The sequence below is a fragment of the Heterocephalus glaber genome, unplaced genomic scaffold (assembly GCF_053883595.1).
Source record: "Heterocephalus glaber isolate CG9 unplaced genomic scaffold, H.glaber_assembly_v1.0 deba00001831, whole genome shotgun sequence".
NCBI lineage: Eukaryota > Metazoa > Chordata > Mammalia > Rodentia > Bathyergidae > Heterocephalus > Heterocephalus glaber.
Window position 1 is genome coordinate 739,003 of NW_028258491.1, and position 16,233 is coordinate 755,235.

A 16,233-nucleotide genomic window follows, 5' to 3' on the forward strand; every position below is an offset into this window, starting at 1 on the left:
GACATTTTAAACAAACTAAACATACACAATCCCTGTCCAGTTCCCACTCTGAGGAAGGGGGTGAGTAAATAATGAGGATAATAATAATAACATAACTTGATGAAATGCCTTATATGGTAAATTATTTCGGTCTTGTATTTCATAGAAGGAAAACAAGGGATTCTGGGTGTCTTTACTATCTACAACACTTCTGATGAACAATAAAAATGTCAAGCTACTGTTTTTGGTGGGAGGGATTTAGAGAAAGACTTGCTGGGCTCAAACTGATCAAAGCCACCTATCCCCTCAGCTGGATTCCAAAGACTGCTGGGCCCTGGCTAGCTGAGGAGATTAGGGCAGAATGCCAACCAGATTGGCCTTGGGAGCTGCACAGGGACTGGTGGAGCCCACATACAGGTATGTGTGGGCCATGGACATGTGGCCTCGGGGTCACTCTTTGGCCCCTCTCTCCTTCTGTGGCCCTGCTTCCCAGGAAGCTATGGAATAAACTTTCCCAATCAGTGAGCTAAATGAAACCATTCCTCCTTTAAATTGTGGATGTCAAGTATTGGGCCTCAGTGGTGAAAAAGATACCTGCTACAAACTTTGGTAAAAGAAACCTGGGGCCTTGACCATGTGACTCTCAAACCCTTAACACTGGTTTGCTGGAGAATGTAGAAAGGTTGGCATATACCAGCAAGAGACCCTGAAGAATGCTGTAAGCTAAGTCATAGGGATAATTCTGGTCAGCAATCAGAAGAACAGAATGCTTTTAGAGATGCTGACTATAAAACAGGCTCAGGAGATTTAATTTTTGAACAAAGACTACAGTAGCATATGAATACAAGAAGATGTGTGCTTTGCTTGTCTGTTTTTGCCTATGTCCTGACACTATACAGGAGATTGGGACAAGCAGAGTGGACTAATCCTGTGGGAGGAAATTTCAAGGCAGCCCTACATTCAGGCTGTGGCAGAGGTTCTACTTCTGCTTTTATCCAATTTAAAGGTCGTCAAGACAGAAAAGAAAAATTTAAGAAACTTTTTAATTTGGGGCTAGAAAAAAACATCTGTAAAGTTAGGGCCAACAGAAATATGACTACTACAGAGGTTGGTGGAGTTGAAAAGAAACCAATACTTGGGCTGGGGATTTACATCTGTGGCACTGTGCCAGCCTTGCAAGTGTAAGGCCCTAAGTTAGATCCCTAGTACCAAAAGAAAGAAAGAAAGAAAGAAAGAAAGAAAGAAAGAAAGAAAGAAAGAAAGAAAGAAAGAAAGAAAGAAAGAAAGAAAGAAAGAAAGAAAAAGAGACCAATGCTTTGTACTGAGATGAAATGAAAGACAGGGGTCAGCAAGTCCCCACTCATTCAAAGCCCAGGCACGCAAAGTTGCAAAACTTTCATGTGAGAAGACAGTCCCTCAAACCCCTCTTTGAGAAGGCCATCCTAGGATATCAGTTCCCTTGTATTTGTTTCACAGAGCTCAGCAGTCCAGAAACTCAGAGGCTATTGTGGCCACAGAACAACTGGGCCTCAAGACTGTTTCTGCTGACCACACACCATGTCTCATGCGTGTGCCTAGTGCGTGAAGATGGAGGGATCCCACATGGGGTCCTTGGTATCCAAGGCACACACTGCAGCATTAAGATGCACCTCCCCACTTCAGTTGCAATTTTATGTATTTTAGTCAAATGAAAAAGAGAAGAGCATATTATACATGGGAAGAGAGTTTTACATTAAATTGTATTTAATAGTTTTGTTTGTAATAAAGAATATAAGAATGAGAAATAGCATTCTTGATTTTGATATATTAAAACAATTAAAAATAGTTTTCTGAATATCAGCAGAAAAAGTATAAAATGTAAAAAAAAACTATTTCATGTACTAGACCAACAAACAAGGAAATACCCAGGGACATTTCTATGTAGTGATACAAATAATTTTAACAGGAAAAATATACAAAATATACAATGCTTTTGTTTGTTTGTTTTTGTGGTACTTGTGATTGTACATTGAGCCTCACCCATGCTATATGCAGGACACCTACACTAGGAGATCCACCCCCAAATCTTTATATCTTATTTCAAGTCAAGGTCTTACTCAGTTGCCAGGCTGGCCTTGAACTTGAAATCCACCTGCTTGTGCATCCCAGGAAGCTGAATTACACACATGTGACATTATTCATGGCAAAGAATACACAATAATTTTAAGAGATATGAAATATATTTGAGAATACATGAATAGAAAGAACATTATGCAGCAAACCTCAAGATATTAAAAATGACAATGCTGATCAACTGAAAGGCGCATTTGTTGCTTTCATGAGGGAAGATGGAACAGGAGGAGGAGAGATGGTCTGAAGTCTACAAGCACTGGCCCACCCAGCCCTCCCAGCTTTCTGACTGTGGCTCCTCTCCAGCTCTGACCTCAGGTTCATCATGTAACAAACCCGGGTGAGCCAGAGTGTAACAACATACGGCAGTGTTTGCAAGTATTGTGGGAGTTTGTGAAATTTCTCACCACTGTGGCAATTACAAAGAAACCCCTCTTTGGTCCTCCTGTTGTTATTATGTGAATGAAAGAGAAGAGAAAGTTTTAGGGAGTTGGTATTGTGTAAAAGAAGGACACATAATTACCACCCTATGGTGTTTTCAAGAGAAGGAAGCTAATTTCAGTTCTCCTCCTAGGAGAGGAGATGAGAGAGAATGCAAACATTTTATAATTAAAGACAGGGGAATGGATTCCCTGAGGGCTAAAATTTTAATTTTTTTCTCTTTCTGTTAATTTACCAATGATAATAAAGATTAAAATTCTGTTAGGCCCTGAGTTTTTATGATGGAAATATAAAAACATGCAAGATACACATTCTGCCTTGCCAGGAAGGCAATCCCTTTGGAAATAGACACTATACAGACCAATGCTGCAGAGATAAGGTAAACCTCTAGCTAGCTGGGACAGTGTGCAAGCCAGTGCCAACACTTGTGCTGAACATGGTGATGATTGACTTCATTTCTTAGGTGATGTTTTGCTAAGTATTTTGTAAGCATTCTTTTCTTCTCTCTGTACAATAGTGCATTGTGAAAGGTGGTGTGACTCGTTTTATGGGTAATGGCCTCAAGGTTGAAGAAATTATGAATGGCCTCCCCCATCAATAAAAAAATATTAGAAAATATAGTATTATTATGACTATTATTTTTTACTAACGTCCTCATAGTCCAGATGTGGGGAAGAAACTGGTGGTGGATGAAAATCGGCAGAATAGCAGCAGATAACACCAAGAACAGAACCAAATTATTTTTCAAAAAGTATATCTGGACCACAGTCTCTTCTCTGTTAATAATTCCAGATCAGCTCCTATTAACAGTTGCTCTAAAACCTGCACATATATTTCAAATTGCTTTATTAAATTTCAAACAAACCAAAAATTACTTGTAATAAATTTGTTAGATATGATATACTATTGTCAGCAGTTTTGAAAGACAGTAGGACTCTTTCTGCTCACATAGCCCTTTGGTTCAGTTCTATAGATCATCATTATGCCAGTGCTTACACTTCTCCCATGGGGCAACAGGGGTGTAATCTTCTGTACTAAACTCCAGAAGATGCCCCTCAGTGATCTATGTGTTCAGTGACATTCACTTCATGAGGCTCACTGCTGCCTCTGCTCTTAGCAGTGATGATAAATCACATCATCAGTGCTTTTTCACGTTGAGTTTTGTTATTAGAAATAGGAACTCTCAACTTGTTTGCTATCAGGAGATAATTTTTATTCATTTCTTAGTTCTTCCTGACACAAAATGGAAAATTCTGTTAGGCCAGGACAATTGATTACTCTAAGGGAAGCAATGGAACATCACTCCACAGAATGATTTCTTTCTTCTTTTAGTCAATTATGAGCACCCAGTGTTTCTCTTTCTTTATCTCCCTCATCAATGGTTGAGCATATGGTAATGATTTTCAAGGTTTCTGGGTTATCATTGCCATGGGTGTGTGCATCCTATCTCTGTGTTGTGAAATCTGATGATTCTCCTTAGAGAAACAATGTGGCTAAGGCATAAAATGGACACTAAAAAGTCTTGAGGTTAAGACATAGAAATAACATTAAAAATTCTAAAGAAATGAACTATCTGTCCTTCCAAGTGATGGAGTTTAATTTCAAGGAAAATAGTTGGATGAAATAAAGATAAAAGATGATAAGTAAAGGGATGATAAGCAAAAGATGATAACTAAGGGGAAACAAGAAAACAGGCCAAATCTAAAATAAAGTATAAAATGTCATACCTCATTGTGCATGTCTGTGTTACATTATTAGCTTTCTCTAAACACTTAAATAAAACAATATGTCAAAAGTTCGAGTATACTCTGAAAAGTCTGCTTATTATATCTCAAACATATAGCACGCTGTTATGCCAAATATTCTACTTTGTCTAGTAACAAATATCCTTAAGAATTTTAAGTGCAGAAAATATTTCCATAAAGATTCTTTTTATGCAAGTACATACAAATCCCTCCTGGAACCCTGGTTTTACACAAAACATATTTTAGGTTTATCTCCATCCTAGATACCTGACAATAGGCCTCCAAATTTGATGTTATCTGTTAATGTCTAGAAATAAAGCAGACTTTGGAGGAAGGATAAAAGAAATTAACAGAGGATGAAAACAAAGAAATGTAATTTTTAAAATGTGTGTCTTGCAACACAATTCACAACAGCCAACATATGAAACAGCAAGGTGTCTTTGATTAGTGAAAGGAGAAAGAAAATGTGGCACATAACCACAATGGAGTACTATTTAGTCATTAAGAATAGTGGCATTCATCATTTTCAGGAAAATAAATGGATGTGCAGAACATCATTTTGAACAAAAAAGGCCAGATTCAGAAAAACAAATTCTGTGTGGTTTCCTTAATGTGTGGAATCTAAAAAATATGTCATCAAAACAGAAGGGAGACAAGGGCAAGGAGAGGGGAAGGATGGTGCTGTAGCAGAGGGTGGGTATGAATGAAACACATCATCCACCCTGAAGCAAGCAAAAGTGACACACAAGGGAAATGTGAAGGGAGGCTGCGCTCAGAGGGACCCGGCCACACTGAAGTGCTCAGTTCCCACATGGCCCAGAGTCTCCCAGGGCTCACATGGGCAGCTTGGTCCTGGGGCCAAGAAGCAAGGAGGGGGTGACACCTTTTAGGCGCCAGGAGCAGTGCCCCAGAGCAAACCCTACACAATTGCAGGGACCCAAGGTGGTCCTCAGAGAGCTTTGTTAGAGGAACCTGCAGCTCTACCTCCATGAAGCATCCATGCGGAGCAGCGAGATCTTGCTGTGGATGTCTCCCCTCCTAGCCTGTGAGCTAATGAAGCCCATTTTCCTAGAAATCCTCCCACCGCAGTAACTGAAATCATCCTAGAATACCATGGACTACCAGGAGTTCTGGAGTGAGAGGCCCAGGCGGGCCTGGTACTCTTCCCAGAGACTGGGGGAGCTGGACATCTAGCTTCTTAACTGTGAGGATGCAAACTGCTACTGTTTTAAGCCACCCCCAGCTGTGTACTTTCAAGAAAACTGCAACTTCAAACTTACAATCAAGTTGCCCAAAGTCACAATGTCTTTTTCTCCCATGACTTCTTTTTCTACCAAAATTCTAAGTCTTAAATTCATAAGAGTATTAAAAAGAAAAGAAGCTTGTAAATTGGGCCATTTCTTCTTTGCAGAATCTGTACATGTAAATACCCAGGAATTTCACCCTAAGGAAATAGCACTAATTGTGCCCCCTCTGTCTAAGCTTCCACACACCATGGATTCTCCTGAAACATGGACCACTAGCTGCCAGACAGTAGGAACACACACCTATGCCACTTGTCTTCAGACACCCCAGGGTCCCATCAGTCCCCACCCCAGGCCACAGCTCATCACACCCTCTTCCCCCCATTCCTTCCTGGGTGTGCATTTATTTGGTTGATGTGTGAGACCTAACTCCATTTTAAAGTTTGACTCCATCTTAAAATAAGACAGTGAAGTGGCCCTGACATAAATTCCACTTCACTGAAGTCAACTATTCCCCTAGTCTCCTTTGTGCCCATAAAATAATGATAAAATGTCCTTACTGTGAGACAACAGATAAAAAAAGGACACAGCTCCTAACTCAATCCTCTGTCTGCCCAGAAATCAGATGCTCCCGGGCCCATTATCTATAGAACATTCTGTGCTGATTGTCCCTTTTTCCCATAAACTCTACATGTAGCCACCCCTCAACCCCCCATGCTTGCTAAATATCAACCAATCGTGTAACTGCTAAATGGAACATCCCCAAACCTTGTGGTAGCCACAATAAAAACCCTGCTGATTTAGAATTCAGTTCTCTCAATCCTGATCCACTGCATCGGTGATGGTTGAGTGCCCCTACTCGAGCTTGAGTAAAGGACCCTCATGTGTTTACATTGGAATCAGCTCCTTGGTGGTCTTTGGGGACTTCACGATCTGGGCACAACAGTTGCCTAATAAATCTGACTGTGTCTTTCAGCTACTCGGTCTGAGAGCTCTTCTTTGATGAGTCCGTGAAGCTACTCAGTGAGTCTAATCATTCTATTCATGAGTCTTGCTTTTTGTTTTGACATTATGTTTGTTGTCTGAGAAATTCACCCTCAGTAGCAAAATTTCTTTTCATATGTATTATTTTATGCATTAATATTTTACACTATTATGAATGACAAAGGCCTAAATAAAAATTAGAAAACTTATTAAAAATAAGAGAAAAATACGTTAAAAATAGAGTCTCCTTCAGGGAATGTCTCTATTGTCATAATAGACAGCATGGGCAGGAGTGTGCAGATCTATGTCAATTAGCCTTTGCAAGCCAACAGCTGTCCCCTGAGTTTCCAGCTGATTTCTTGCAGCAAGACGCAAGTTGAGCTCCCTGACCTCCTGCTCAATTGAACTCTGAAAGGTTCCACTGCAGGTTCCAGCTGCCCTTCCCCTGAAGATAGTCTAGGTTCTGATGTGAGGTGGTGATCCCTCCAACTTATCAACTACGATGGTCTGGTATTGTCTTATTGCAGAGATTTTCTTCACTTTGCTAATGGGCTTCAATTTTCATCTAGGAGCTTCAGAGAGGCCCTCTTTGTCTTGTGCACTTCTGCTCTGTCTTCTGGAGCTCAGATTAATGGTGTTTTTGACCCAATGCCCCTCTGTGGTGTGGATCCAAGTGCTGGCATGGCCCAGTGGCCAGAGGTAGGGGATGTGTTGGCACCCACGTGGCTCTGCTCTTCCACTCCTCTGTACCGAAGGGACACCGCTGCTCCTCTGATGCCTCAGAATTCTAGTGGAGAGAAGTCTGAAGCAGCTTGTCCTGGGTGTTGCTCCTTCTGAGGCTCTGGAAGGAAGAATATATTCTGTGTCCTACAGCTTCCTGTTATGTCTCCATGTTGTGGTGTTTCTCAGTTTAGTTGCCTCATTCCAATACCAGCCTCCTTGCCCCAGGGCACTCTGTAAGTCAGTGTTCCCTTTGTCACAAGCACATCTTCCCTTGAAGACATCAGTCATTTTAGGGTAAGGTCAGCCTTATTCCAGTATGAAACTCACCTATTTAATCACATGTTTGTGACTCTATTTCCAAATAAACACACATGCTGATGTTCTCAGGAGGTTATGATTTCAGCATAACTTTTGGGGAAGATAACAATGTGAATGTCTACAATGGGCTACTGAGAAAAGGGTCCAGGTTTTTGATTTACATAATTGCAGGATTAAATAAATTAATAATAATTTTTCTCATTGGACCATTTACTCTGTGTAACATTGAATGTAAATTGAAGCCCAACACTCTAAGCTGTAAAGTAATAAACAAACATAGAGCTTTTGTCATGACTAGTGATAAAAGTGCCTTTTGTCCTGTGATAGGGATAAATCTAACTATTGACTTGCATTATTGTGCCAACCAAATGCTGACCAAAGCTACTTTTATCATTAACAGATGTCTAAAGGATGTTAGTTACAGTTACTCATTGCCTGTAGGATGTATGGTTATTGCAAAACTCTTTCCACAAAATAATATTCCATATTGTCATTCTATGTTTTCAAATGGGAAAATGATGCTCAAAGGCAGTATTTAGAACAAGTTCCAATGTTTCCTAAGTGAGAAACTTTGGAGTACTAAGTTTCATTTTGAATTTGTGCTTATTAAGCTTTGAGTCCCTTAATTTTGGTTTTATTGTATTGATCACTGATTTACAGAAATTTCTAGAACCAGATATTTTGTAAGATATTGGGTAAAATTTTAACAAATGAATAAACTCATTTCACCTTTTATGGTACTAAATAAAGTGTACATTTTCAGTGGCTTGGGAGAATCAGACCTTCAATTCTGACTTCATCCTGCTGGGAATCTTCAATCACAGCTCCTTCTACACCTTCCTCTTCACCCTAGTCCTGGACATCTTCACAGTGGCCTGCACGGGGATCACAGCCATGGTCCTGCTCATCAACCTGGATGCCGAGCTGCACATGCCCATGTACTTCCTCCTCAGCCAGCTCTCCCTCATGGACCTCATGCTCATCCACACCACTGTCCCTAAGATGGTGGTCAATTTCCTGTCTGGCAGCCAGGCCATTTCAGTGGCTCATTGTGGCACACAAATATTTTTCTCTTCATTGCTGCTTGGAGCTGAGGGTTTCCTGCTGGCTGTCATGGCTTATCACTGCTATATTGCCATTTGCCGCCCTCTGAGACACACCAATCTCATGAGTCCCAAAATTTTGGGACTCATGGCTGCTTCCTTCTGGATCCTGGGCTCTAGTGATGGAATCATTGATGCGGTAGCTACATTTTCCTTCTCTTATAGTGGGTCCTGGGAAATAACGCAGTTTTTCTGTGACTTTCCTTCCTTGCTAATTCTCTCATGCAATGACACATCCACATTGAAGAGATTCTTTTTATTTGTTGTATAGTGATGATTGGTTTGCCCATAGCAATCATCATTGCTTCCTACACTTATGTTATTCTGGCTGTCATCCGCATGGGATCTGGCGAGGGTCTCCACAAAGCTTTTGCCTCCTGCTCCTCCCACCTGATGGTGGTGGGCATGTACTCTGGAGCAGTGATGTTCATGTACATCAGGCCTACGTCTGACCAGTCACCTACCCAGGACAAGATAGTGTCTGTCTTCTACACCATCCTCACACCCATGCTGAATCCCCTCATCTACAGCCTAAGGAACAGAGGAGTCAGCAGAGCCTCCATGAAAGGGTTGAGGTGGAGCAAGGCTTGAGAATGTGTTGTCTAATTATCTCTTTGCTTTGGCCTGTACTACATTCTTTTTAATAATCATTTTTTAAGATTCAATCTTAAACAAAATATTCATTCTGCATATGGTTTTGGAATGACAAATTTGTAGACAAGTATATAATACTTTCGTATTATTTTAGGTTTGCAATGCCATCCATGTGGTGGTGTTAGTTTTCTCAGCAACAGAGAATGTGAGAGTTATGGGCCCATGTAAGCCTCCACCCAGATCTTAGAAGAAAGCCTTGGAGGCCAACAGCATGGCCCTGAGAGGGCAGCATGTGAAGCTATGAGAGACAAGAGAAAAGTGGAGTGGAGAGACGAGGAATTCAGAAGTGCCAAAAACATGAATCAGCAGTGGGGAGAACCCCAGGTACTGAGCGGAGCCAACAAGGGTGGGGCTGTCCTAACCCATGGAGTTCATCACTCTCCACACCTTGCCCAGGTGCTGGGTGGAGATATGGGACGTAATATTTGCCCTGCTGTGTTTGGCTCTTGCTTCGGTCTGGTTCTTTTCTGTTCCTCTATTTCTCCTTTTGGAATGGGAATGCTTACCCTGTGCCATAGCATGCCGGCAGTGTTTAACTTTCCTTTTGATTTTGACAGGGGCTCACAGCTAAGATTTTGTCTTGATTCTCAGATTGAGACTTTGGACTTGGTCTTTCAACAGTGATGAAACTATTAAAACTTTGGCAACTTGAAGGACTAAATGCATTCTGCATAAAGAGATAGCCATAAGTCTTTTGAGGGCCAGGCTTGAATGTTATGGTTCAGATAAAAATGTCCCCCATGTGTTCAAAGTTTGGGCCTTTGGAAGATGCTTCTTGACTCCAGAGCTGATAGTGCTGCTATCAAGAGACACCTAGTTAGAGAAGCTGTTTATTGGTAGCATAAGCTGAAAGGATGGAAATCCCTACCTGGATACTCCTTTTTCTCTCTGGCTTCTTGCTGCTGCAATGCTATCAACTTCACTGCATGGCAGGCCTTTCCACCATGTGCAGTTTCTACGTTGGAGCCAGTCTACCAGGGGCTATGTCCATATATCAAAATCATCTTTCCTCCTTTAGATTGCAGGTGTTTGGCATTTCATCCCAGTGATGAAAAAGTGACTTTCTAAAATAATTAAAATTATTGGAAAGGAAAGTTCATTGAGGCACTACTTAAATATAAGTCATTCCAAAGAGAAGACAGGCTTCTGACTTTTTATGCAGTTTGGTCAATTCCCACCACGCAGCAGATATCCATTATGCAGGGAAGTCTTCCACAACCCCTCATGTGAACTCACTCCTACTTTGAACCCAGTATTACCAATAATTTAACATCTTCCTGCATCATTTATTTATATTTATGTCATACATGAAATCCACATCTGTATTGAACATGGATTAGAGGGTGTATATTTTTGTGTTTCTCAAGTTACTACTACTAATAAAATTATTATAAAATTTTATTTATAGAAACAATTATGACCACTTTGCTTATCATGAAAAGGAAACATCTCTGTACTTTAGTGTTTGGAGGGATTTAGGGCATTGAGGCAGCCAGGACAATGCAACTAAAGACACTAGGAAGGAGGACTTCTTTACCTGCTGTGGGAAGTGGCAAGGACAATGGGATAAGCGTTTGAAATGTTTTTTCATAGTATTTCTTTTTCCTGTCAGTACTCACCATACTTTCAGATCATACCTTGTAAGTCTGTGAGGTGCTGAAGCCTACACTAGTGGGGTCCCTTGGGCTCCTCCCCCTCACCTGTATCCCTTCCAGGACTCACACCCCCTCCTCCTGCTACACTGCTCTGCTCTTAATGCTTAGCTTCTCTTCCTCCCACTCTTCTCCTGCTGGAAATCTCTGGAGATCCCCAGTCTCTGCACTGCACTGCACAAGGCCAGCTCTCTCCACTGTCCCCAGCTCAGTCCACAACTGCACAATTTGATTCTAACTTCTGGAGAAACAGGCAGGTACTTGCACCTTTAAGCTACTGCCATGATTTGATCCATACATGATTCAAAATATAAAATATTTATTATATAAAATGCATTCACCAAAGTAGGAGAATAATCATTATTTAAAATTTTTGCAACATTCTGAGAAATTGCCTTATTCTAGACCAAATAATTTCACAAACATTTAAACAGTTTGCTACGTGGAAGTTGTAGTTTATTGACAAAGTACATCAAAAGTTAAAAAAATAGAATATTACAGATAATGAGGGTGCTAGTTTCGTGGCAGAGTAGAACAGCTTGGTGTCACAGCCAAGTGCCACAGCTCTGAGGCACAGCTAATTGTTACAGCTCAGTATGGCAGCTCTGGGTCATAGGTCTTGAAATTTGAAGCCTCTAAACTCTGAAGGCCATGCAAAGAAGTGGAGAAAAACCTTTATCATGCTGGTGGGCTCAGAGGAGTTCATACTCCAAGGTCTGAGTATTTCATTAGCAGTGGGAGCCTCCTTTTATAGGGACCTATAGGGTGGCAAGCATGCTCACTGAAGCAGGTGGGGCAGACTTACAGAATATGCTTGCAAGGGAAAAGAGCTTAAGGGAACAATCCTGAAGGATCACACAGTCACAAAACATTTTGATACATTGGGCAGGAGCAGCTGCCCAGCAGCACAAAGTGTTACATTTCTGGAACAAAACATTTTTGTGGAGAACAAAAGCATGGAAGCAAAGCAAGGGCCTGGCTTATTGTGTATTATTGCTCTATCAGTAAGTGGGTAGTAGGCAGATGTGTGCATTCATCCCCTCTAGGTAGACCAGGGATGCGCTGTGTAAGTTGTGTGCATGAGGAGGAGGGGGAGTCACTGCCAATCTGCCAGGGGCTGTGTCCTGAGGATCCCTGGCAAGAGCTGTGACCTTCAGTAGAGTCTCAGCCAATTTGGAGTGGCTGGACTGGAGCTATGCTGTCCTTCTCATCTGCCTTTCTCTCTTGGCAGAAGAACTTCTTGGTAGAAGGATCCCCTGAGACCTTGCAGACTGAGAACAAAATGTAAATAATGTGAAAGTGATTCTTTAATAGCAAACAGCATCCCATGTAATAGAAAAATCAAGTTTCCCTTTAAAGACATGTGTTTCCCATTTGGTTACTAGACCTTTGTGGTCTTTTTAGAAGTCAGATAGTTTTCACCTCCAGCTTTATTTTTTTTTCCAAGTAATTTTTGTGTACTTGAATTCTTTTTGGGTTCCATATGAATTTTAGTATTGTTTTCTCTATTTCTGTAAAACATATCACTGACACTTTAAGATACTCACTGCTAGAACAAAAGAAACAAAAACCCTCACTCCAGATCCCCAAGCCAACATAACAAACTGGAAGCTATCCTTCCTAGTCGGATTTCCTCAGAGCCAGGATGGCCACTGGGGAGCTGTCCTCCGCACGTGTTCCTAAAGTCACAATGAAGAGTTTCTCTCTGATCTGAGAAGAAATCCAGAGTTGGCAACAGGCAGCTTCAAGAGAAAGCCCTGAGCAGGACCGGGGTCTGACGAGGACACTGCACAGAGCGCCCACCGGAAAGCCAGGAAGGACCAGAGCGGAGGTGCCCCCCAAGCCGCCAGCAGCGGCTTCCAACACGTGCCCAGCAGCAGTGTGACCTCAGTCGCCCGTGTGCCCCCCCCCCCGCAGGGAGGACGAGAGAGGGGTGGGCATCGCCCCCGGCAGACTCATCTCCTTCGGGTTTCTAAGGAACGCACTGCTCAGGGGGAGATGCCCGGCCCGACGCGGTTGTCACTGTCCCCAAGTCCCCCACCTGTGTGGGGAGTGGCAGTGGCTGACATGGCCTCTGCACCCACTGCTCACGGCCCTGGCGCACCTGGGAATGCGTGACGCTGATGCACAGGCCAAGGCCGGGGTGAGGACAGCGGGGCCTGACCCACCCGACCACTGCTCAGCAGGCGGGCGATACAACAGATATTTCAGGAACCCGGGGGAACGTTGCAGGCCTGAGACACCAGGACGCACACCGGGTCCTGGAGGACAGAGGCACCTGAGGGAGGAACCGAATCAGCACGGCCCTTGAGGACTCGCTGGCTGCAGGGCACGGGGACTGGAGAGGACACCGGGAAATCACAGAGCACTGCCCTTTCTGTGATGCCCAGACCGCGGACTCGAGGTGGACGCTCAGCGCGGGGCTTGGTCTCACGGGTTTCATGGCAAAGGCATAATCGAGGAACAGAGAAGGAAGAGCTAATTCCGGCTGCAAGAGTGAAGAAGCACCACCGATTCTTATTTCAGCTGGGCTCCTGTGGATGAATAGGAGTTTGGTGGGTAGGGAGAATGGAGGAACAAGGCCAGCCCAAGCAGGAGCACGGAAAGAGAGGCCGCCCCTGTGCTGTGTGGCTCGGAGGTCACTAACGGAGGCTGGCGTGCCATACAGTGTGCCAGGCTGTGACATCCTCGGACAAGGTCATGGTTTCCAAGTTTAGGGGCTGGGAAATAGCTATGCCATCACCTGGGGTGAAGAGACAGAAGCCAGAAGACGTCTCCGGGCATTGGCAGTGCTGAGTCTCGAAGGTGAAGTTGGTCACCAGGCTCTCGGTCCTCAGTGGCCACGAGCTGGGTGCAGTGCAGCCACTGGAGACAGAGTTTTGCTAAGTGACCAAGGTGCCTAGGCTGGGCTCGAACTCGTGATCCGCCTGCCTGGGCCACCGCAGTGCTGGGATTCCAGGCCTGCGCCACTGTGGCTGGCTGTCAGTGAATTCTGCATTGTTATTAGTGGCTTCACCAGCGCGATGTCCCCTCATCTTATCTGCTGAGGAAGCTACGCAAGTGGTCGGTCACAGGGCTCCACCCAGGTGCCTGAGTGGACTCCCCAGGCCTGTGGCTGCTCTGGGGCCATGATAGTGCAGCTGTCTCCAAGGGAGTCTGGGGCCCCCTCGCTTCTTGTTACTGGTCTTTGATGCGAACCCCGGCAGGGATCCCCCGAAGGGAACCCTCATTCCGCAGCTGTTTCACTTCATTTCCTCACTACAAACCTAATGCTCAATCCCTCTGCAATTTCTGACTTCAAAGTCTGCAAATCTGAAGGCGGAGGGCGGGAGTGGGGGGTGGCCAGTTGGAGAGGAGCAGGAGAAAGACGCATTTTCTCACGCTGCACATTGGCCATCTGCTCAGTGGAGACATCAGCGGCCTGACTCCGGGGAGGATGCACTATTAAAACACAGAGGTCTGCTGACACTGCCAAAGGCGTATGGGGACAATCTAAGGGGGACACAGGCTCCAGGAGAGAGGCCGGGCGTCCATAAAGGAGCACAGAGCTCCCTCGGATTAGGCATTTGTGCTTTGGCTTTCTGCTTATTTTTTTATTTATCTAACGGTTGCTAGGAAACTGGCAAGTGGCACGGTCCCTCCCAGGACTCATGCGCCCTCTCGTGGCCACAGCGAGCACCTGCAGGAGGGTCTGGCACCTTTAACAAATGGCTCAAGTTCTTCGGAATTGGCCGAGAACTAGGGAAATTCCCTTCTTAGAAGGAAAAATGTTGCTCAGCATACATTTGCAGAGAGTTTCTGTGTTCTTGTGCAGTGCTGGGGTCGTTCGTGCTGGGTAAGTCCTCTCCCACCGAGCCCCCTCCCGCCTGCCCGGGTTTCTGAGGTGTGCTCCAAATGTTCTCCACCAGGCACAGAGGAATGCGTGTTGGTGCCTGTCAACTTAAAAACGACAAGTTTGAAGAGTTAAAAAAAAGAAAAAGATACTCAGTGCTCATGAGCTGCGATCTCTGTGTGCTCCTGACTGGCGCTTCCTGGATCTTGGGCTCTCTGGATGGCATCAGCATGCTCACAGCTGCCCTGTCATTCTCCTACTGCAACTCTCTGGAAATTCACCACTTTTTCTGTGATGTTCCAGCCCTCCTACCTCTCTCCTGCACAGACAAGAGTGCTTTCGAAAGGCTGCTGTTCATCTGTTGCTTGGTGATGCTTATCTTCCCTGTTGCAGTCATCATCACTTCCTACTCCTGTGTACTTTGAGTTGTCATCCACATGGGCTCTGGGGAAAGTCAGCAAAAAGCCTTCACCACCTGCTCCTCCCACCTGTTAGTAGCTGGGCTCTATTATGGGGCTTCCATGTTCATGTACATGAGACCAGCCTCCAAGAACACCCTGGAACAAGACAAGATGGTGTCAGCCTTCTACGCCATCCTCACGCCCATTCTGAACCCCTCATCTACAGCCTGAGGAACAGGGACATCTCCAGAGGGCTTAAGAAGCTGCTGGGGAAAGGAAAGCTCCTGTGACTTTCTAGAACTCCTTGGAAAGTCCACTTTAGGTGACAAGGGGATGGGAATCATTTGCATTATCCTATCAAGCTTGCTTTTTTCTGTTTTTTCTTTTCAAATTTAAGAGGTCTCGAACACACTGTTGTGATATATGTACCATATACGGCCCTTTAACTGGGTCAGGCTGAGGCAGTCAGCCAAGACTGTGCACCTCTGTAAATGTCAGTTCTATCTCTGGGCCTCACCACAGGTGGCAGCTGATTCTGGGCTGCTTTCATTTCCAGCCCGGAGAATATCCAGAGGCTCTTTGCTTGTGCACGACTAAGGGGAGCAATTGAGCCTGGATTTGAACACACACATCTCTGTCCATGGAGCAGTCATCTGGTGGTGTGTGTCTTCAGTTTTATTGGTGTTCAAATCTTGTATGAAATATTTTTGTCTTGGTTCTTCTCTACTTATTTCCCAAACATTTAGAAATGGGGAGTTAGTGTGGGCTTTTCTTTCCTTTAAGTTTCTATATAAAATAGCTCTTATAAATTACTCTTTAACTTATATATTAAATGTAGATTTTTAAAGATTTTGGATAAAATATCTATTCCATTTGGCTGCACAGTCATCCTTGTTATGTTTATTTTTATCCCTGATTCATTCAGTATGGAATGCTTGAGAAATTAAGGAACTATCAGTTTCTGCAATTGATAACCTTGTTTTGGCTTAAACAAAACTGAATAAAACCATTTGTTTTAAATTAATCCCCCCCTCCCTGCCCAGTGCCA

The 16,233-nt window shown here is 43.8% G+C and overlaps 2 pseudogenes; both read left to right on the forward strand.

The window, feature by feature from the left end:
- Positions 1-340: 340 nt before the first annotated feature.
- Positions 341-9,237, forward strand: LOC147820618 (olfactory receptor 2M3-like; annotated as a pseudogene).
- Positions 9,238-14,579: 5,342 nt separating this feature from the next.
- Positions 14,580-15,945, forward strand: LOC147820619 (olfactory receptor 2M4-like; annotated as a pseudogene).
- Positions 15,946-16,233: the final 288 nt, after the last annotated feature.